Source organism: Melanaphis sacchari, unplaced genomic scaffold (assembly GCF_002803265.2).
Source record: "Melanaphis sacchari strain LSU unplaced genomic scaffold, SCAv2.0 Contig8_pilon_pilon, whole genome shotgun sequence".
Lineage (NCBI taxonomy): Eukaryota > Metazoa > Arthropoda > Insecta > Hemiptera > Aphididae > Melanaphis > Melanaphis sacchari.
In genome coordinates this window covers 190,782-216,943 of record NW_020271635.1, presented here as the reverse complement: position 1 = coordinate 216,943, position 26,162 = coordinate 190,782, and the positions used below count along the sequence as shown (strand labels likewise).

The window sequence follows — 26,162 nt, the reverse complement described above, 5'->3', positions numbered from 1 at the left end:
AAAATGAAAAAAAGTTGTTACAGGGGACGGTGAAGCATATCTACAGGGGTCGGGTGTTATACCCGATGCTAGTACAAGTACTAGTTATTACTTATACTGTATATTGCATTATTTTATATACCTAATGTATTTTGATCCCTGATTACTAAATTAAGCGTATGCGAAGCATAGTGAAAAAAACAAGCTAAAGGATATTTTTTTCTAATTATTGTCTGAACACTATTTTCTTTACCATTTATGGTTGAACAACCATCAAAGCCCAGACCTACAAGTTTAGTTATATCTATGCTTAACTTTTCAATAAATTCCAAAATACTTGATGCAACACTTTTGGCATTCAATGTTTGAGTTTTTACAAATCCAAGAAATTCTTCTCTTACCTAGGTACTATAAATTATTAGTACTTATACCAATTATTGATAACTGCTCCTTTCCAGCTATATGTATTTGGTGTTTCATCAGCTAATAAAGATAAAGCAACAGCAATAGCATTATTGAGTAACATTACAATATTACACCGTATAACCTGGCCACATATTTAGATTATTGATTCAAAAATGAGTTTAATATGCCACTGGTATATCATATACTGTACACAATGACTCACTTTTTTCAAGATCTAAAAGCATCTTTTTGAACTTTTTTTTTGTTTAAGTAGTGCCACCGAATAACCTGCACATTCCCCGACTCGCCTATATTTACAACTATGTTCATAATATTAATATATTAATATGTATTATTTTATCGTTGTTTATTTTTTCGATTATTTAATAGGCTCCACTAAATATGTTCGTGCGGGGGCTCACATATATAATATGTATATTAATATTATTCAATTTAACGTTTACATAATAATATGTTGTCAGAATATTTATAATAATTTAAAATCGTCTTGAAAAGATGTTGTAGTTGTTATAAGTACATTCATTCTTAATATTATATTATTCTTATTTTGAAAGTATACATATATAAGCAGCCTAATAAAACTTAAATCCATTAATTATTTTTTATAAGCTGACAATACGACATGAGACCGTGTCGTTAAAATTTATAAGTCAAACTGTATTAAACGTTTTAATATAATAGTATATAATATTTAGAATTTGAATAGTTTAGACGCGTGTCGGAACTGTTTATTTTTCCCCGAATACACACTTAATATGTGAAGTGTCATTTTTCTCCAATAATACAATTCTGTACATAATACATTATAATATATAATATAAATTATAATAGCTTTACGTAAATTAAATTTGTCTTGACAGTGTTGACTTAAGGTTTAATCTATAAACCCACAACAGTATGAGAAATAGTTTGCAACTGACAAATGGTAATGTTTGTTAGTATCTATGTAGTTTATGCACAGTATATTATGTATACACATATAGTACACATGTTTATGAGTATATGTCTCAACCGCGTCATTTTATTGCGAAGAATATAATTTGGTTTGTACATAATCTATCTAGATTGTACAAGAAATTATTGAAAAAAAAAACCAACATGTACACAATAAATAAAAAAAATAAACAGTGTTATTAAAATTGTATTTTTTTTTCAAATCTTAAATATTGATTATTCCCATGGAGTAGCCAATGTCAAATAATTTTAATTTTAATACATATATGAATAAGTAGGCAGAAAAAATATTTCCAATATTTGATCCTTACACTCGGAGGAAGTTCATAATTGATAATATATTAATAATTAATATACATAGTTTATAGTGTCATGCTCCACTATGTTTGTTTCCATCAATAACATTTCCTAATTAATATATTAGAAGTAAAAATTTTAAATTTGCTATTGCATTAATAATATATACATGTCCTGTTACAATTTTAAATATGTTTTGGTTTATTTTATTATTCTTAAACATTATTTTATTTTTTCAAGCAATTAGTATGAATCTGAGACAGACATAATTAAATATCATTTAGACAAGGTATAATGTTATTATTAGGTATGTAGATTGTAAATATTTTTAAAGTTGTATTAATACATTTTATTATGCATTTAATATTCAATTAGTTATTTATAAGTATAAAGTTTAAAGTACAGCATTAAATAGGTAAGAAGCATGTAGTCTTGTAGAAGATAATGCATAATATATTTCACTGGCAAAGCGGTAATAGCTATTATTACTAATAGCCAATTGGTATAGGCGAGCTTATAATATTATAATGTGCAAGGATAATAACGCTTTGTATAATATCATACTTACAAGTGAACTCCTAAGTGTTTATTAATTGCGTAGCTTGGGGCTCAGAACTCCACGTGCATTATCGAGAATGGACATCGAATCTCTATATAATCAACTACTGTAGTAATAGTGATATCATGATAATAATATAATCTTATCATAGGTTGTTATTAGTCTTCTGAAATGTATTATATACTAAAAATTGGAATTTTAATATATACATGATTTAATCATAAAAATGAGGTGAGTATATTTAAAAAATTCACTCTTTATATAATATGTGTATTTTATTTTTTCCACTTTTTAGGCCACGGATCTAATTTTTTTTAAGGGACCACCAACATTCAATATTATCTAAAATGCGTATAGCTTGTAGATGTACTAACCGTTACTGTAATCTGTTTGACCTTTTTGTATATTTAATATAATTATAAATAATAAATATAATAAATATGATATATATATAACATTATGATGAGATTTTCAATATTTTAGACCCTTATCTACAGTATTTCCATAAAATAATCGGTGACCGTCAATTTTGATAGAGAATTTATCGCAAATTAAATTTTATTTATGTACGACTTTATGAAATAAGATGATTATACAAATGACAAAACAATATAGATAATTTAGAAAAAATGAAAATGAATTGTGTAACCTTCTTAAACTAAGGATAATATCTTAATTTTATCTGTTTTTCATTGGTGGATATTTCGTTTTAATTAATTTATATTCATATAGAATATAGATACCAAACATATGTGCAGTACTGCAGTGTCATCGTTAACAATGTATAATATGTTACGAGCAAAAGTTGAAAACAGGCAAACCTCAAAAATGCTTAGGTATAATGTAACGTCATATTTCGACTTTAATATTGTCAGTGCGATCAATGTACAACCTTTTTGGTAGCTCAATATCGTCCGGTAAAATGAATGTAAAATATTTTTGAATCTTTTATTTTTTTTTTACCTGCGAATCCTGGCACAGTTGACATACACTTAAATAATATATTATGTTTTGTATGAGCACCTACAATGATTGAAAGGGATGCGGAACGATGAAACTTTTCATTCAAAAACGAATATTAGCTGCTGAGTTCAGTTTATCTAAAAGCCGATCGAAATTGTGTAGGTCAAATGTTTGCTATATTTTATAAATAAAAAAGTATAAGAATGAATGAGGATAAGACGATGAATTGGATGTTGAGAAAAACGATCGTCATCATCCGAGAGTAGTTTACTAACGTCGTATTATACCGTGAAATGGGATAACTTTATTATTTTTCTTTTAGGTTCTGAGTGGAGAGAAATATGTATTGATTTTACAATGATATGAGTTTTATATTTATTTTTGAATTTGAAGACAATTTTTCTAGTAGAATACATTTTACGATCATTAACTTCGAGGAAGGTTTCTGATAATAAATTAGATTTAACTCGTAATTTGGCGAGTGAAAAGTAAAAATTGTACAGTATTTTTTTAAAACGATCAAAAAGACAATATGAAAATTTGTTAAAATTTTAATTGAAACAATTATTTGATAACCATGATTATTAAAAAGTTAGATTGCTTCGACTCAGAATATTTTTTATATACAATGATAGGTACATAATTGAATTCAAATTTAATATATTTATTACTTACTGCAGTGGCTTAATCAATGACAAGGTAGATTCAATATATATTGGCTACTGTACAATACAGTAGTTATCTACTTGATGGCTTTTACTTAAAATTATTTTTAAAATTTAAATATTGTTAAAATAAACAAGAAATTGTTTTGTAATAAGTTAAGCTTAATTAAAAGTTGTCTTTTAATAACCTAAAAAAATGATTTTAGTTAAGTTTTAAGTTTTATTTATTGAAAGTACCAATACTTTTTCTTTTATTTTAGAGTAACTTTTAATAACAACTATATTTTTTAAAATTATTATAGTGTGATAGTAACACTTTCGATGTTGTCAGACAATATTTTTTCTGAATTATATTCTTAGAGTAGTTCGCATTTTCCATTAGTAGAGTAGCATTGATAAAGGTTTATAAGTTTTTTTAGTCATTGACAGATAATTAATGAAAATTTATATTTTTTCCAAATTGATATCATCATATTTCAAAAAAAAAAAAAAAATTATCAACTAATAAAATTAGTGGTTAAAAAAATTTTCATTTAATTAAAAATAATACATATCAAAGTTAGCCCAAAACAGTTATCAAAATTACTTTACACCAAAAAATATTTCATTTAATTTAAAATAAAAGATGATTCATATATGTTTTTTACTTACCTATGTGAAATAATGTATTTAAGCAAAAAAATAACGAATTGTCATTTCGATGTCCCGAAGATTTTAAACATCGCGTTGAACCTCTGCGTCTATCTGTGAGTGTTAATTTACTGAGTACGAATCTTAAATGATGTTGTGCTGTCACCGAATGTTGATATTCATATACTTATATAGTCGTATAATATAGTGTTTATTCGATGATTTTCATGGTGCCGTGTACATATTTACTTAGATTTGGTATTGTTGCTTCAGTAATGGCGTGTATAAATCTCGTTTGAATCGATTTTTTGTTTTAGTAATTCGCCATATTATTATTCCGCATACGTATAATGAGATTTGAAATATAATATAATTATAATATGTTTAAATAGTTGAAAAAAAATCATAAAAACTATTGTTATTACTTAATATATTTGGGTACAATAATATATAATATAAATGCGCGACATATTATTATGGTATTTATAAAACTGTTGTCGACTTATCACAAATCCTATTTGTTTCAGTAATTTACTAAACAGGGCATGAGCTCTTAAAATATTTTTTTTATCGGATCCCCAAAATTGCAATTTTGGCACTAAATTATTAACTGGTACATAAATATTGTTATCTATACACTACAATGGACCAACCCAATTAAAAATATTAGAGTGAAAAGAATGATTATTATTACTATTATTATTGAAAATACAATATTTTCAGTAGGTGCTATTAAATACGCATAAATTTAAGTTATAATTGTTTTCATTGCTAATAGTAATTCCTTATTTTTTCAATTTATAGTTTATAGATTATCTATGGTATTTTTAATGTTTAATTTACGATCGGATTCTGATGGAGCCTGATACATTCAATTTCATCATAATGGATTCGATCTGGACTAATTTTCCAAAGGAAACCGTCATGTGTGTGGTTAGGAAAATGGACGCCATAATCCATAAGACGGCAAATGGGAACAATTAATTTAATTAAAAGATGCGAGCCCTTGAAAAACCAATTTAAGGGAGACTATATTGTATTTATTCTCAAACTAAAAACTTTTAACACGTATATTTGTACAGGAAAAATATAAATTATAATTTATTTTTATAAATTTAAATTCTCTAGTGGCAATTATCTGTTGTCGTTATAACATCAATACCTGTGAGTATTCATTAAAATTCATTATTTAAAGATTTGAATAAATATCTGTATTTAAATGTATTCATGTTTTAGTGTTTTAATAGTAAAATATAGCCTGTAATATGATAAAACAGCTCTATTGTATTATGATATTATTCATCAATGGTTGTAAGTTACAAAAAATAAAGAAATTGTGTCTGACAAGTGGGTACCGCTCTGCTGTATACTAGGTTTCGAGTGGGTCAATGATACATCATTGTATCCGAAAAACAATTTTGACCGGAGACAGTTTCTCACTTACATAATCGAGTTTATTTCGTGATATGTTTTTTTAATTTAGTTATTAAAGCTATTTATTTTACTTTAATGCTATTAAGGTAGGTTGATGTTATTTTTTTCGTGGATAATATAGTATATAATTATTATAATAATATACACTTATACAATATTTTATACATTTATATAACTCGAAATTTAATTTTATCTATTTCTAAATATCGTAAAACAGCAAAAATTTATAATTCCTAAAAATAAATGAAAAATTTTATTGCGTATTTTAAAATTCATAATATAGTATACTTAAAAGTAACGTATTTTAAACATTTATTACTATGAATATTTTTATATTTTAACAAAATAATTAACATTGTAATTTAATGTTTAATTTAATTTTAATTTGAACTTAACATATCTATAAAAATAATTGCTTTTATATATTTAATAGATTTTATGGTTCAAGTACGAAATACGAGAAATCTTGTATTAAGTTTACAAAACTTAAATAGAAAAAAATAAGTCTTAAAGAATTTTAAAACTATAAAATAGTTTGAAACGTTGACGAATTTCTAACTTTAAATGCATATAAAAAACATTGTTTTTATGTAATTTAATATTTTTCTGTAGATAAAAGAACAAATTTTATAGGATCATGAATTACATTTTCAAGAATTTTGACCTCGCAAAAAATTCTTTGTCTACATTTATGGAAAAAAAAAACTAAAAATAATTGAAGATTTTTCATGTCTATAAATAGCTTAAAAAGAAGTAAAAACTTCGAAAATTATTTGTATTGAAAATGATAATATAAACATAAAAATAAATATACGAATACCTAGTAACAACAGCAAACAACTACGAAAAAAACAGTGATATTGAAGGGAACGAGAAAGTTCACGAATTGGTAAAATTTGCAGCAAATAATGAACTAATAGAAACAAACTTAAAATACAGTACCTATGAAAACATTCTTAAATCAATAAACATAGCAATTGTAACAAAATGGTCAAATAAATGGAAAAGAAACTAAACTAAATGAAATCAGACTAACGACTGAGAGCTGAAAAAATACAAACAATCTTACCGGAAAAGAAGAAGTAAATTTAATACTTCTAAGAATAGAACACACTCGATTCAGTCGTAAATACCTAATAAAAAAATAGAAAGAAACCATTTGTTCAACTTATGGAATTCTGCTTACAGTGAAATACCTCCTCGTTGAATGCAGACAAACAGAAACAGAATAACATCACCAAGTTTCTCAACTAGTTTCTGGGCTAAGACGAGTTATCCATCAAAAACACACCTAGATTTATGTATTAAAATAATATTAATAACATTTTATAAAAAAATTTTCAGTAGCATTTAAATAATATTTTTAGTAGCACTACACGTAAATAAAACATAAATAAAATGTTAGCCAATGGCCGAACAGCAAAAACTTAATATTCGATAAAAAAAATAAAATGTAAATATATGGTGAAAGTTTCAAGTATCTATATTGTTATTTTTTTGAAATACAATAATACATTGAAAATAGTTTGAGGATAAATAAGTATTTTACGGATGAATAAAGAATGTTTAAAAATTTGAATTTAAAATGCTCATTAAAAACTTATTTGGCTTTTTGATAAAATTTTTGTTTGATAAATAGGTTGAAAAATCTTGTGTTAATTTTTCAAATTGTACCTATGTATAAAAATAAAATTTTTTATGAATTTCTAAATACAAAATAATTTGTTAATCTTCTCAATTTTTATGAATGTTGTCTAACCTAACGTAACCTTATCTTTGGAAACTTATAAACAATTATTATACTTGATATTTTTTAATTAATTGAGGAGTTTTGTATTCAATTTTCAGGCATTTTTACTCAATGAATAATTTATAAAAAAAAAAACGAAAAATAAATACAAAATTTCTCATGCCTATAAATAAATTGCTTAAAATTTTCGATTATTTCTTTTAACTTAAAAGAGTAATAATCAAAATATTTATAAAATGATAACATAAATATATAGTAAAAATTGCAAGTATCTGCGGTTATTTGTTTGAGGTAACCAAAAAAACTAAAACGATTTTGTGTAAAAATCTCCAGTTTTCTTTAGTTTTTTTAATAAAAATATTGTTCTTTTGACTCCCTCCAAAATACCAACTAGATCCAATTTTCTATCAATCACCCCCATTTTTAAAAACAAAGCATTTTTACTGTTCCAAAAAATGTTTACAGACACAAAAAAATAATAAAAAAACATACATCATTCTAAAATCAATATATTCATCGTTCCTCACACATTCCAAAACACTGAACACATTTTATTTATTGATTTTATTAATATGATGTTCTCAAAATAAATTATGAATTTATCGCATAATTCATTATCATAATATAATGTAATTCCTAATAATTTTAATTCATATTAAAATTTATTTCGTAGAAATAAAGTGTAAAATATTCTTTATCAGACATAATAATATGCAAAACTCAACAATATATAATCTAATATTAATAAACCTTTATGAAGATTTTTCATTTCTCGTTTATAGAACGATATTTTATATTTATGTTTGATTCTTTAAGAAATATGTTTTTGTTCCGTTTAACTTTTAAAAAAATCTGTTATAACAAAACTAGATTAGACTAAACGAGTACTTTAAATTCGTTTTTAATAGTATTTTTTTTATTGAAATAATACGTATAAAATATTAGAGCATTTTAAGGAAAGTTCCCATTACTTATTTTTTATTTTTTGATCATAATACGTCGTATATTTTCTTTTTAATACCATTAAATTATGAACAGTTTATTAATGCATTAGTATTTTTAGCAATGGTTAATAATAAATGGTTAATAGTAGTTAATAATATCATAATACTGATTGGAAAAAAAAAATTATTTAGTTGGGTTTGATATAAACAACATCATAGTAGTATGTATTGTGTATTCGTAAATAGTAATAATATTACGACGACGCCCGAAAGTTTACGACACTGCTTCGGCGTCATCGGGTTTTACCGCGTTTTATTTTCTGTTCCGGTCGTTCCGATACCCAGCAGTCGCGTGTTAGGGCCCGTTCGTGACGTGTTTCGGCATTTGCGTTATTGTTGGTCCGTGGAAAAATTTCTATTGTAAGTACGATTGTCCGAACATATTTAACTTTGTTTTTATATATTTTTTTTTAATTACTGATGTATTACATTGTTTCATTTCAATAAATTAACTCGAGGGATGAAATATTTAGATTCGGCTATATGACAAAAATATCTAGAACAATACATTTTGATTATCTGCTTTTATTTTTGTCCCAATTTCTGGTACATTCAAATATTTCTACTAGCGTTGTTTTCAATATAACGTTATAACGTTATTAATTAACAAGATTTTTTTTTACAAGTTAACGTTGATAGTGTAAGTGTGTTTATAAAAATATGTAGAGTCTTACATCAAAATAAATATTTTGCGAACAAAAAGAATGTTAAATAATAAAGAAAGATAAACCAACATAAAATTCGTAATTTATTCTAACATATAAATTATAAAATTATGTTGAATCATTTTATATGAAGCATTATTACTTAAGAATATTATAAAAAACTATAGTTTCATCATGTATTGTATTTTATAGATAATGACTTTCGTAAACTTAAACCACGGCGCTGTGAATAGGCAAAACGTATGACTTTTTACTGAAAATATTTAAAAATATTATTTATGTTTTATTGATCGAATTCATCAGTTTATTAGTTAAATTACAGGCGTATTTATTTTTTTATTTTTAGTTGTCTACAACATTTTTTATTGATTATAAAAAAAAGGTTCATGGGGAAAATTTTATTTTTTAGTTAATTGATAATAATTTTGCAAAATTATTTTTATTTTGGTTAACTTTTTCACAAAATTGGTAATTTTTTTATTATAATATTTCATTTGATTTATGATTATCTGATAGTGCTGACATAGAATCCATTGTTTCTGATTTAATGTATAATTCAATATAGGTAAGTAAAGATTGTTTTACAGGAGTTGTGTATAATGTGAGGAATATACTGGAGTCATAATTTGTCCCGGTTTAATGCTAATTTATGTACCTATTTAATTTTAATTTTTGTTTATGTGTTCTTTCATACATCGAATTTATAAAATTTTTTATGAGTTTATCATTTAATTTTATATTTATATTATTTTAATTACTGTAGCTTATTTTATTATCCTTGATTGTGACCGACCAGTAATCATTATTATTTTATTTGTATGTTAGGTTCTGAAAAATCTGAACAAACGGAATACTATATTATATTTATTGAAACTACTCTTACTATAATATTATTGACCTTAAAAGTTTTAAGAGATCTTAGTTTGTGCATAGAAAATAATATTTGTTTGATCTTTAAAGTATACTTGAATGTTCTAAAACTATTGTAATATTTCGAAAAACAGCTAGATGACTGTTGACAAAAGAATTCAGGATATCACGGATCCTTGACTTTTGAAAATAAATACAATGATATAAGTTAAAAGATATATTTTATTATAATTGTTTTTTTTTCACTGAAATTCATTAATTTCATACATATTAATAACGTTTAATAATATTGTATAAAATTAATATGAATACAATATGATGGTTTAAAAAAAATTCTTTAATACGAATTTATAACTATAATAGTAATTAGGAGGTAATCAGGAAATATTGCGGTTGTCAATTTTTTATACCATTATAATCCGTATATATTATAAATATTGATATAGTTTAAGCATATTCTTAAACGTAAAAGTGCGATACTTTACTTATTATATTTTTGGATTTATAGGTGAATAATTTTAGCTTCAAGTAAAATTATATTTAAATTACAATCGTTTCACGAATACAATATTATGTAATGATAAATAGTTCACAACGAAATATTGTAAAAGAAATAATAATTAAGTATAATTTCAATATGAAATCGTCAAATATTTGTTTTGTACAATTGTACACTATATGTATATACAACATGTACTTTATATAATTTTGATTCAATAATGCATTTGAAAAGAAACGGTTTAGTGTACTTTTGTTAATAAATAATTTTATTTTTAACTTATATTTTGATAGTTGTATATCCGGTTAACAATTGACTTTTTTTTATTTATTATAATAAACTATTGTGTATGAATAAATAGGTTATTCTACTATTATTCAACAGGTTATGAATATTATACTGGCAAATAAGTACTATGTAGGTAGCTATGGAATACAGAGTTGTTTCATGTGTAATATTTTCAACTTATCAAAAATAAGAATAAATATTTACATTAGTATTATATATATATTATATATATATTATAATTTATGAATATCATGTCAAATGAATTAAAGGATAAACTAAAAACTTATTAAATCAAAAATTTTACTTCAATGTCTTCTTACCAGCTATTTCATGTTTTTATTATTATATTTAATATTCTTTATTTATTGTAATTTATATATCATAGAAAAATATTTCCCATTTGAAAATTAATCTACACAAAATGTGTCACCACTATAAGAAATAACAATTTATATGGGTATTTTGTTGTTGGGTTTTTATTATCATATAATACATTTAATTGATATATAATCATAAAAAATGTTATATTTTCGATGAATATGAAAAATCAATTGTCCAATTCTAATATGACTAGAGTACAATAATCTACTTTCCAACGCTGATAATAAACAATATTGAACCATTAGATTTTATTTTATTGAATGAATAATAGATTAAATGTTGAGCTTCGTATCAATAAATGTAGGGAATAGCTATAAAATAAAGATAATAAATTGTAGTATTCCTTACTCATTTAAGTAGTTCTGAAAAATGTTTTTATTGAGACTATTTTTACGACCTGTCAGCAGGGTATATAATATACTAAGAATAAGGTGTTGGATGAACAATTTATTAGTGTTGTTTAATTATAGTAAAAATGTGTCTCAAAAGTATCTAAAGTTATTGGTTTAATAAAAAAGCCAGTAAAAATATTGTGAATGCTATCATAATTCATAATGTAATAATATTTGATATATTGAGGAACAAAACATATGGCAGATTGTAGGTAAAACAAATATGCTAATCTCTATTTAAATTGTAATAGTGTCCACGACAATATATCGAAAGCAAAAGAGCAAACGATAATATGTGAATGAAAAAGAAAAAAGAAAATAAGTGAATACAAATATTAACGACAACATAAAGAGTGAAAAAAAATATAATATTTTAACATAATTAAAACTCAATATTTTAATTAATACATTTATATATGTATTAACACTATTAACTATAGTTAAAATAAAATGAATACTATTTATCATACTTGTAATGAAGAATTATACGCAATATCTTTTAAATATTGAAGTATTGAGATTTTATATTGATCGTCTGTTGATTTTGAAGGGCTTTCATGAACTTTCAAATCGTTGAATTACATGACCTTGATTGAAGCTTTTATTCCAGCCTAAAACAATTAAGTATGTAATAATATTTATTATATACATATGATTGCAAATTATTAATTAATTTCATAACAATTTCACATTAGAATTGAAAATATTGAATTTTTTTTTCTTGTTTTCGACTTGTTCTGCCTATGTATCTTTAAAAAAGTCTACTATTGGTTGAAGAAAATGTTCATGTTTTTTATTTCCTCTTAGTATTTATTATATAAAAGTTTCTCAAGTGCTTTTTCGACGTCATTTATTGGAACTAACGAAAGTTCTGGTTGTAAGAGAATTTGAATAGAAAAATTTGGGTCATTGATGTATTTTTCATTCATTGAAGTTATAGTATGCAGTTTTCACCAAAAACACTGACTGAGGTGAAAAATGTAACCTTTCGATTTGTGGAAATACTTTTTAAAAAGCATTTTTAGAAGCGATATCAAAATCAGTTAAAATATATTTTTGATTTAAACGATTTTTTTATTTTTTTTAGTAAACGTACAGAAGTAGATGCTCTTTATAGGTTAAAATTGCTAATAATGATGGTATACATCTAAATAGATAGGATTTAAAATAGGTGGAGCTGATTTGAAATGAAAACCAGTGATTAAATTTAAACATCAAATATGCAAAAAATTATAATTTGTTGGTTTGATACATCATAATCATCGATACTGTCGTATAAAATAAATTTTTGATAATAAATGAGTTGATAATTTATATTCATGTGGCAATTAGCGTAAATCATCGATTATTTGAGGATTAGGTGGAGCCAAACAATTCTTTTTTCTCGTTATTCGAATTGTATGTTTCAAATGTGCAATCTGTGGAAGTACACAAAAAACAATTGGAGTTACAGGTGATAACGACTCACTTATGATAACTTCAGGATTATTTTGATTTTAAACGGCACGCTTTTCAATATTTTCAACTACTAATTTTACTTCATTTTAAATTGTATCGGTAACATGATTATGATTGGAAGGGCCTTTAATAATTTCTTCATATTTAATATTCGAACGCTTCTAACATAATTTGTCTATACATCATTAATATTCGACATCCTAATATACTTTTTCTTTAGGATTTAAAAAATTATTTATGTGTAGCAAACTTTTTTCTTGCTATGATTGAGTATACTGAATTTTAACTTACATACGTTAAAACGTTAAGCAGTAAATCAGTATGGGTAAGAAACATATCATAAAAACACAATAGGACAGTTAAAATGACAAATTTAATCTAGGTATGAATACTGTTGTTAAATGATCAGAAACGTAATCTTATTGAATCGTTATCATGGAATTATCGAATTATAAAATATTTTACTGAGTTTAACATAATTAGTAAAAAATATTTAAAGAAGAAAACTTAAATGATGTATTTTCGCTCATATTTTTATTCATTCATTTTGTTTTTGTTCTTTTTCATTCCCACATTAACGTTTGCTTTTTACTTTTGCTCTATTATCAGGATACCATTTTAATAATGCAGTTATTCAAATTTTTATTTTTAGAATTTTTTAGTATACTTAAATATTTATTTTAAAATATTTATAGATTGTACATAATTTAAAGAGTATATTTAAAAGTTTTAAAAATTTAAATTTTAATACATTGACTAAACATTAAAAAAGAAATGATAGAGGGATAGTAAAAATAATTGATTTATTTGTGTACATTTTTATTAAGATATTTTAATTTACGTGATGCGATGTTTTTATTTATAAAAGTATTTGAAAAGAATTTTATATTTACATTATAATATATGCTGAGTTATTTTTTTATATTATATGAAAACTAAATCATTACAAGTTATACCTAGGCATGTTTTAAAATACATTTCTGATACAATTTAGTAGGATATAGTTATATTAGTGGTTATCATATTTTGTGATTAATATTTGCAATACTTATGTATTAAAGCAATTAATTAATTATGCAACTTGATAATATTGTAAGCGTTTTCTAAATTCTTAATTTATAGTGTTTTATTTGTTTTTTAGAAAACAAAATTTATATTTATTGACTATGTTTGTTTTCTTAGTTAAAATATTGAATTTGGAAGTAATTTTAAGTTAAGGGTAGGTATTTAAAATTTTTTAAACTAGATGATAAATTGTGTTTACAAAATATCTATTTATGTCTATACGATAAAAATTTAGTTTACGCGAGATTATGGTAATTAAGTTAGATGCAGGGCTAAATGTGGCACGAAATGCCAAAAGGTATTGTGATTCTTATTTTATTTTGAGATTTCATGCAGTGTTGTACTGTATAAAAATCATTAGGTGAAGAATAGGTTATTTATTCACTTACCAAACAAATATTTTTTTTATTTTACATGAAAACTAAATTGCTTTATATTATAACAAAATTATTATAATTTAATAGTAATATTGATTACATTATTATTAATTATTAAACTAAAAATACTATAGGCACCTATGCTGGTAAATCTAAACTTATAAAATTTTTAACATGAATTATCATCTATTTTTGAATAGAGGAGAAATTATTTTGATTAAACTTCGAGGTATCAGCACAACAGTGTACCTTTTGAAAAATAAGTTAATGGGGATACCTTTCAAGTTGAGTATCTTTGTGTCTCTTTTCTTTGACCCTTACCTTGATTGTGAAAATTGTAATTTACTGGATTTTCTCGTTATTATATATAGGTGTTTCTAATTTTATTTTTCACGACAACATTACTAAGTTAAGTCATTCAACTACACCAGGTATAAATTGCAGACAAAGCGATAACTATCATTTAGACATCACATTTTAAATGATTTATTATTTCGTAGATTTGTTGATTCAAAAGTAATGAAAAAAAGGAACATAAATTTGATGAATGAGTACACTAATATAAATTACAATTTTCAACACTAAATTCGATATTATATTAGTGTTCTTTTTTCATTGATTTTATTTGATTTTAATAATATAGTGTACCTACACAACTTTGATGTTTCAGTATAAAAATATACATTCGTTTACACTTTGTTATTGTTCTATTTAAACAACACTTATTTATAATTAAATTATTCCTTGTTTACTATAACAACAGTTTTTAATCGATTAATCAATATTCATCAAACGTCACTGTTCATTATCTATACACTTTATTTATTTTATATCATAGCTCATTCAATAATTATAGTATATGTATTATTATTTATTAATATTGGTATACGATACGAATAGATTACATTAATATAATGAGTAGAAAAACTTTTATTCTACTATAATTTATTATTGATTACTAATTATATTTATTTTAATAATGTATTGCTAGCTTGAAAAATAACGTACTATCAGTTGATAACGTGGTTAGAATGCTTTATTTTTGTTAAAGCGAATCAATATCAATACTTATATAAAAATTACATTTAGTTTTGCTATGAAATATTTTAAGTTATGTAGTAACAAAAATCGTTACTTTTTTCAATTAATAACATTATTTGCGTCTTATTATAATATCTTTGTACTAGACAAAATAAAATATGAATCAACCGTAGTCATCGCATAGTTTTGACACACAATATAATTACCTTTATATTATTTAAGTTTTATTTTGGAAATTTAAGAAAGGATATGATAATTCTTGAACTCTTCACTCTTAACCCTTCAAATATCAAGAAGTTCAAATTGTTCAAAAGTTTGAATTAAACAGTTTGAAAAGTTCAAACAAAATCATGTTTGAAATGTTTAAGTTAAAACTTTAAAGTAAAAATTTAATGTTGATTACAAATTACAAATATCATTTATTTTTATATTTTCAATAGGAAAAGGCAGTAATCGCTTATAAATATTTACTATATTGAAAATTGAATATATATTTTAGTTGAAAATAATAATTTATTTTTAGTTAGGCGTAAACGCTTCGTTATTTACATAAATATACGTTGCAATAATTATTCACCTATTTAGAGCAATAAAATAAAGTCTACCTATACTAAACGTATTTTTTTCCTGGCATATTATTTAGTATTAATAGTTGCGGTACATTTTCGATAAATATTTTGTACTTCTTTTTATAGAAATTAATTTTTTTTTACAAATAGTTATATTTCATAAAATATTTATATTTGTATTTATATAATTGCTTATTAAATAAAAAATGTTCAATTTTTATGACACGCCTTATATCATCAGGGTATACTTTTTTGAAAATATTGTTCTATACTTTTATAATATACTTAACTTAGCTACAGCTGTTTTATCCTAAACAACTTTTCACATTAATTGCAAACACATAATATTTATATTAAACAGATATTGCAGAAATGAGATGAAAGTAACATTAAAATTTATTAAATTTATTTTAAGTATTTCGCTTTATTTACTTTTGAAAAATATTTGTATTTGTTTATCAATACATATTTCCGAAAAATATAATACATTTCAAAATTTAAGCACATACTTTAAATGGATACTCTTAAAATACGAGTATTGTTTGAAGTTATTAATAACCAAGTAATTTTTATATGGTTTTAACCATTAAAGTTAATAGTGTTATAAGGTGTTTACTTATAGATAAGATAAATAGAAAATTGTAGATAATATGTCGCGATCGTTTCGCAATTAAATTCATAAATGAACAGAAATTGATTTAGTATTCGTTCAGTGTCGATTGCGTATGCACTATAATATAATTATTGTGTACAAAAAAAAAAAAAGTATCGTTTTAATTTATTTACTTCATTTATTTGAGATGTCTTAGTGAAACTATATAAGCTTTTATTTAAATAATCGTTTAATTATTAACTGATTGCTGAAGTATTATTTTATAATTATTATAAGCTTTTGGTTACTACTACGGTTTAATTAATTGTTTGACCGATCATATATTGCACTACTGAGTAGGTAAATCACATTAAATTAGTTTAACGCGGACTTCATTCGCTATTCAGAGGTCTTACGTAACTTTCGACTGAGAGAAGTGGTTGAAAATCGTCATGGCGGGACAGGAGAACAAAATATCCGCTTGTTTATGAACTTCACACACACATTTATTAATACATATTATATATCATTACCGGCGACATAATTTCCGCAAACGTAATTCAATTAACAGCCGGTGCCATTTATTTTACTCGTTCACCCGTATTCTAATCGAATTCTTTATCATGTTCTCATACGGTCCTAATGTTTCTATCCCCGTCTCTAAAACACAGCCATCCATATTTAATTTGACTAAATTTGTTTGACTGTTTTGGCTCGTACAACGATAACATTGCCATTGGAAAAATGGGAATGACGCCTACAAGCTCGATATAACGACGGGCGTTAAATAATATAATAATACAAATTATATTATTACGTATTTCATATGTGACTGAAAATTAAAGCGTACCAAATTTATCACCGAAATAATCGTATTATTAATTAATGATATATTATTTATCGCTATAATTATCAGGATATTGATTTTTTGTTGCTGTGATGAAATCTCGTCTATGGTGGAAATTTTATGCAATGTATAAAATGCTCAATTATTAAAAAACAAAAAAATAATATTAGGTACTTATTACAGGTCAAATATTTTCATAAGTCGGACAGAGTGATAAATACTGGGAATATATTTTATTTAGTATACCTACTTACAGAAATTATAACGATATAAATATATTTTAATTAATAATTTTAGTAGATAATTTTTTTAATGTAAAAAACTATTGTTTTATTTAAGGTTCTAGATGAAGTAATAATGGATGAATGAATTTTAAAATTATGTGGTTTTTTTTTTTAAATTTTTGTACTCTTCACCTTTTGCCAAATAAATGCACCTATCTTTATTTTTAAAATAATCTCTAATAGGAAATTTGATAAAGATAGTATTTTAAAATATTAAAATGGTAGAAAATTCAGAATACTTATTTAATATTTGGGAAAAACTCACAAAAAAGCGAATAAAAAAAAATAATTATTATTATGCAAAATCGGTTGTGGATAAAATAGGTTTTGTTTTTAGATTTTATGTGGAGCGATGAATGTATGATTTTACGATAATAATATGTGTTTTTTCTGTCTGTAATCACGAAAAGTAATTCAAAAAATGGTTCGATTTTCAACTTTGAGAGAATGGTTTTAAATAATCGGATCAAAATTAAAATCATCATAATACCATTATTATTTGTGTACACATATTATACTGTGATGTCATTTATATTAAATCCAACAAAATTAATAATACATTTTTTCCAATTAGTATTATGATATAATAAGCTACTTTAAACATTGTTAAAGTATAGTGTATTAATAAACTGTACATAATTTAATACCATTAAAAAGAAAATGTACAACATATATATTATGATCAAAAATAAAAAGTAAGTAATGGTAACTTTCCTTAAAATGTTTTAATATTTCATGAGTATTTTTTGAATACAAAACTATTATTAGAAACGTATTTAAAGTACTCGTTTAGTTTAATCTGGGTTAGTTTGACAGATTTTTTTTTAACGTTTAATGAAACAAAATCATATTTCTTGAAGAATCGAATATAAATTAAAATATCGTTCTGTAAACAGGAAATGAAAAATCTTCATAAAGGTTTATTAATATTAGATAACGTATAGTCTAGAGTTTTGTATATTATATTTGATCAAGAATATTTTACGCATTATTTCTACGAAATAAATTTTAGTATGAACTAAAATTAGTAGGAATTACATTATATTATTATGATAATGAATTATGTGATAGATTCATAATTTATTTGAGAACTTCATATTAATAAAATCAATAAATAAAACGTGTTCAGTATTTTTGAATGTGAGAGATCAGAGAAACGATGAATGTATTGATTTTATAACAATATGTTTTTTTTATTTTTATACTTGAGTACATAATAAGTAATCAATATAATTCTTTGTTTTTAAAAATGAAGGTGATTTATGATAGGAAATTGTAACTAGTTTGTACTCTAGAAAGGTAAATATATCTTATTATTTTTTTTTTATAATCAGGAAAAATAAACAAAAAAATTAAATAAAAACGGGAATTTTTACGCAAATTTAGTTTTACTAAAATCTATTTTGTTTTTTCGAAATAATTTAAAAACGAATGAATGACTGTAAAAACTTGACATTTTCTCTAAATAGTTAAAAAAATATTTATTTTTTTTGTGTAATAATATATATAAATATATTTTTTTTTAATATTAATAGACATTAACATTTCTGATTTCTCTTCTATAAATGTCAATAAAAAATAAAAGAAGTATTCAATGGGTCAACATTTTTAAAAATTTAATACAAAATCTCATATAAGTTATTCTTACATGTATCGCTATATAAAATTATTAAAAATACATCGGACAATTTTTTTTTTTTTTACGTATTTGAAGTTTATAATTTATTTATTCTTAGATTAGTTTATGAATAAATTGTCGTAAAAACAATAATAGAAACAAAATAATTGTTTCTTTCATTGTTTTTATGGATAATAAATCCACCATCAATTGAAAAAAAACCATCCAAATTAGTGTGGATATAAGTAAAATATTGCACACAATAATTTTAAGAATATGAATAAGAGGTTTCGCATAAAAAATAAAATTTATAATAATATCGGTATAAATAATATACATCGTTTTAACCTATAAATACTATACAAGTTATAAAAAACTATATATATTTTTAATTATCATGGTTTTTACAAAAAGGAAGAATAAATAATCAAGTTTTGGCTATCAAATTTATTTATCTTTGTGGACTTTTTTTTTTTACTTAAAAATATTCATGTTACGCAATAAATAATTAAAAAACATATTAATTTAAAAAAAAAAGGAAAGCTTTAGTAACAACTTATGAAGAACTTTGTATCAAGGTTAGTAGTGTAAATTTTCAAGGTTTTTTGTTGATAAAAATATTTTATCTATATTTATAAATAAAAAAAATGTAAGTTAGTATTACCGCTCTATTAAATACTAGGTGTTGAGTGGGTTATTATTATAAGTGTGTTAAATTTGAATTCAATTCAAACCTAGTCATATGTGTTTTTGATATACGTAGTAGGTTGATATAATTTTATCCGAAAATATTGCATCTATTATATTATTAATAATTAATTATTATAATAATAAATATTTCTATCATATTTGTACCTTTTATATAAATTTATAAAACAAAAATTCAATAACATCATTTTGTAACTACTGTAAAACAGTTAAAATATATTTATAGTACCTTTAAATAAATAACATTTTATATTAAATCAAAAATATCATTCCGTATAGTAAAATTCATAATTATATAAAATACACGAAAGTTGAAATATTGTTTTTAAGTTGTAACAAAAAATAATTAACATATCGTTTAAATAAGTTATTTCGTACAAACTATAACTTATAGTGTCTATAAAAAATAATTGTCTTTATACGTATAAATATAAAATATTTACGAATAATCTCGTATTAAATTTTTAAAAGTTAAATAAAAAAAAAGAAAAGTTTTTATGAATTTTTAACTATAAAATAGTTTGTAATTATTTGCGATTTTAATGAATTTTGTTAAAATTCTAACTTTAAACGCATATAGAAAAATTTTTTTTATTTATTTCAAATTTATATTGATAAATAAAATAAATAAATTTAATCGAGGAGAAAGAAAAAAATGAAAGAAAGCGATTAGAGAAATATGCTGCAGTGATATTGATTGTAGAATACATATATATGCTCTATATATATATATATATACTCTATATATATATATATATATATATATATAAAAGTGGTAATAACATATGGTCAATTCTGACGTCAAAAATTTATGTAAATACACATTTTTTTTAAATTAATTTTTTATTTTTTATAAATAATATTATGTTGCATTATGTTGTTAATATCTGTGTAAGATTTTATTTACACTTAAAGGTTGATTTTAGTTTACATTATTTTTTGAAATGTATTTCAGCCAGGTGTTATAATGGAATATTTTTTCATTGGAATTTTATTGCAGTTTATTGTTTATATTAATGGGGAATGGCCAGATGTAAGAATATTTAAGTTTTAAATTTAGAACTTTATGTGGTTAGTAGGTAATAAAAAAGTCAAGCATATCTGGGTTCTTGTTTGGATCAGCTGTCTTATACGAGGGAGGTGGAGGGGATATCCATTTCATTTTTTGTTGTTTATTATGTTTAGTAACATTCTGTCTTTTGTATTAGTTGTTAATGAACCTCATAAGAGGTGTTTGGCATTCAAGTCAACCCCCCCCCCCCATAATATTAGAGAATTAATAAATATTGGTGGTGGTAGAAGTTATGTTAGTGATGATTGTGTATTGGTAACAGAGTTCGGCTTGGTGATGGATTTCGATGGTTCAGCTTTCATAATTTCTGAATCAGTGGATAGTAAATTAAATATAAAATAAAAATTAGTTGAGGTGAATGTTTTTTGTTGTTTGGTTTGGGTAGACCGTAGAAATGTTAATTATAGACTGTTTTGTATAAATCATTTGTGTGTATTAGTGTTAGTTTTGTTTGTTGGAGAGATATTATTAATACTATTTAGTCCACTCTGTATACGTGTCTTCTAAATAGTCAGATGAGGTATTGTTGGTGGATTACAAGTCATTGTAATAGCGTAATAAGACTTTCATAGTAAGCCTTGTGATTGAGATAGCTACGGAAGGAAAGCAGCATCCGTAGGTACTCTACCGCATAAGTTTAATAATTAATTAACAAGTCAATTAATAAATCACCAATATAGCTGTTGAAGAAAATCTTCAGATCCGATTGAAATGACGAAAGTGATTGGTAATAGATTGTTTGTAAATGGTAAAAAACGAAAAAAAAACGTAGTAGATTGGCTCATACACGAAATAATATAAGTGGAACAACGTGATATTAATGCTATGCAATTAGCATACATGGCTGAACTAAAATAAAGATATAAGAATAACTTTTGTGAGATTTGGTATTAAATTTTCAAGAATTTAACTTAGAAAATCATTTTTCATTGACATTTATAGAAAAAAACTAAAAATAATGGTATATTTTTCATATCTATAAACAATTCAAAAAGAGTTGAAAAAAATTGAAAATTTTATTGTTTAATGAAAATAATAATGTAAAAATTTAGAAAAGATGTTAAGTAACTACTATTTTTTTTTTTTTTAAATACAATAAAATATAAAAAAAACTATTTGCGGGTAAATATATATTTGCGGATGAATATCGAATGTCGTAGACATTTGATTTTGAAATGTTCATAAAAATTGATTTGAATTTTCGGTATAATTTTGTATTTATATATATATTTTATATATTCTTTATATTAAAGAACCTTGTATTCAATTTTTAAATCTTATTTATTATGTAAAAAAAATTCTCATGAATTTCTAATAAAACAAAATCTTATTAATTTTCGCGATTTTTCTGAATTTTGTTAGTTTCAACTTAAAACGCTTAAAAAAATATCGTGGTTATAGATTTTCGATATTTTTTAATTGATAAATTAACAACTTATCAGAAGTTTTGTATTCATTTTCCAAGCATTTCTACTCAGAAAATAATTTTTAATCGACATTTAAAAGAATTAAATTTTTTATATCTATACATTGATTAAAAATGGTTTCGATGATTTTATCGTAAATAAAAAACGACAATATAAACGGTTATTCGTTTTCATATTACATAAAAAACAAAATCGATTTTGTAAAAATTAGATTTATATTTACAAAAATTCCTATTTTTTCTTAATTTTTTGTTTGTTCTTCCTCATTACAAAAATAAGTACTGAGAATTTTTAAATTTGACCTCTTTAAAGTACAAGTTAGATCCAATTTAATATCCAAAACCACCTCCATTTTTGAAAATTGAAGCATTTTATTAACAACTTATTGTGTAGATATTTATTTACAAAAAAAAAAAAACCACATTAAGATAAAATCAATATAATAACCTAACCGATCAGAATTTAAAAAATAAAAATATACATCATTGTAAATCATTCTTTGCTCCTTATGAAATTCAAAACACAAATATACACCGCCGTGAGAAATTAAAATTTTACTGTTGTATTGTTAATTATATAATAACTATTAAGTGTCATGATATATTATATTGCTGAAAAATCTTTGTAAAGTAGACTTCGAGCGGATTTATTTCAGAAAATTGTATTTAGAGTGAGACAAAACGGTGATAACGTGGGATAAGACGTGAGATTTTTAATTTACGTCGAGCTCAGGCAAAGGTCGTTGTTTTCGAGGTTAGGCCTATACCATGCGCAAATAACTGTTTGTTTCGCTACGCGAAGGTCTCTTGCATTGATCCCGTTTACTTTGTCTTGTAAATACCGAATACGTGTTTGTAGATGTCGTTTTTCATTATTCAACCAGCATTTTCAGCGAATAGCACGATGGTGGCAAAGCAATATTTGTGTGGGTATTGCGTATAGAGCATCTAATAAAAGAAATCATCACTCCGTCTTTTCTTTTGATCCAGAAATATATTATTCTTGTAGCCGGTCGGTATGTATAAATGTCATTGTAGATTTACAATTCTGAACGAAACAAGCTGTTGCTAGTTTTACCCTGTTTAGCCGAATTACTGCAATGAAGTGTGATTTGCGTTTTGTTTACGGGGCGCTAAAATATAGTGGAAAGTTGAAAGAAAACATAGTATTGAATTCTACAATAAATTGTTTTTATACTATGATTAATTTTTTATTTCTATAAATTTTTTACGATAGGAATGTGATGGTATTTTTTAATATTTACTAGTAACAGTTAAAAATATATTAAGTTTATTACAAGTGCCAACGCTGACAGGGGAAAAAAATGAAATACATTTTTTGTCATCATTGAGTAGCTTCATACGGAATATAATTTTAAGTTATCAAAATATTGTACTATTATTAATGTTTTCATCATTATTGTAAATTTTTTCGTGCTGTATTTTATGAATTTATATTTTTTGTAGGATTCACGACGTGATATTATTATATAGTTTCTCCATGGATTTTGATTCGCACAGTTAATTGTATCTAAAAAATTTCTAACTAAATCTATAACATCTTAGAGATTATTACATTATAATTTTTAAAGAAATTTTTGTTTTTAATTCAATGTATTCATTTTACGAAAGGGTTGTTTTTAGATTTATTTTTAAAATCTATAATATTCGAATAATAATTAATTTTTTTTTAAATTCATTAGAATTTTATTTTTATTTTTGGTTTTTAGAAATTTTAACTACTAGATGTTTATTAATTATAGTATATTTTATAATATATTGTCAGTATTATATATTCTCATAAATTTAATTTACATACACTTAGATTTAAACTAACGTTCTGCTAACTCTATTATTAATAGTAAATCGTTCATAATAATCGTTCTTCGAGATACACATTTTATCGTTGATTTAAAATTAGTAACAAGATTAAATATTTATTTGAACCGAGATGAATAATAATAATAATAAATTATAGTGTTTTAATAACAATTTGAGATTGAAGAAAAGAACTTTTAAAATTACTTTATATCTAATGTGAATTAATTATAAGTGAATATTTATTTATTTCGATTAATTAGTCTCTAATTTTCAGATTTTTGTATCTATTTACCAAGTTATTAAGTTGATTATGTTAAATATGTTTAAATTAATTAGGAAAATTGTGTATAAAAGATTGAAATGTTTTCTTTTCTTTTATCTTTTAATAATAATATTCAATGTATAAGTAAGTGTATTATACATACATGGAACTTTTGAAACACTCCTTTTAATAGAAAATACTTTTAAAAAAATAAATAAAAAAACAATATTTTAAGATCGATAGATATTTTTGCTTCTTTCAAAAAATTATAATTTTCATTTTTCATTGTAAAATAATTGGTAGATTCGGTCACAACGTGTGAGTGAAATCTAGAATATTTCAGTTAATTATTTTAAATAACAGTTTTTATGTGTTTTGTTTATATTTTAAAAGTAAAAATAATGCTACAATAATCTGTTATCAAAATTAATATTTTCTACTAATATAAAGATTTTGTTTAACACTATTTCAGGTTGGAACCCTCATCCCCCCACACACATCTATACTGTATGTTATATTATTGTGAAAATGAAAATGAAACACCACGTAAGCTTATAAATAAAATTATCACTAGACTCTATGTTATGAACGTGCGTACAATCTATTGCATTGCGTGTTTTCTAAACACAACACAACCATTACACTGTTGTATAAATATTTTATATTATTTTTCGCGTAAAGGAAGTAAATGAGCTTGAATCTCTTTCGATAATTCCACACCAGCACAAATAGTTTGTGTTAACAACTGAAATTTCTACAAAATTACACCTCACATGGTAGATATACCTATAAATATAATGAAACTATTTCGATCCATCGTCAGAGTTGAAAAACAATGGGTCACATAAAATAAATGATTAGTGGGCAGGTACAAGATCTAAAATCTAATATTGAGTATTATTTAATCTATACAACAGTACTTTATTCGATTGATTCTTTTGCCCGAAGGGATAACCGTCTATGCATAGTATTAAGGTAAGTCGTAAGAAGTCTATAATATAATCTAGGTATACTTATTATTATATATTTTTTTTTATGCATAATACCGTAACGTAGACGTTTGTCTATTGTTAAAGACAAAGGTGCGTAACAAGAAAAAAAAAATATCGCATTTGAAGAATAAACATTTTGAGTATACCAAAATGTTTTTTTTTTTAAACAATTGTTCTCTGTATTTCTTCACTGATTTTATTTTCACATTATTCTAGAAATACAAAACTATATAAAGTATAAAATTTTAAATATTGACCTCCGTAATTAGTATGT

At 23.6% G+C, this 26,162-nt stretch overlaps 1 protein-coding gene across 4 annotated transcripts in view; it reads left to right on the top strand.

The window, feature by feature from the left end:
• Nucleotides 1-8,948: 8,948 nt before the first annotated feature.
• The window catches only part of LOC112602653, a 146,506-nt gene continuing 129,292 nt past the window's right edge, over nt 8,949-26,162 (top strand). Inside the window, exon 1 of one of the 4 annotated variants that reach the window (XM_025350842.1) lies at nt 8,949-9,021. The gene's annotated coding sequence lies outside the window, so the exon portion shown is untranslated. Of the gene's footprint in view, nt 9,022-25,371; nt 25,443-25,852; nt 25,872-26,162 lie in introns of those variants that run through there. The other 3 variants (XM_025350844.1, XM_025350845.1, XM_025350846.1) reach the window with 3 other exon arrangements.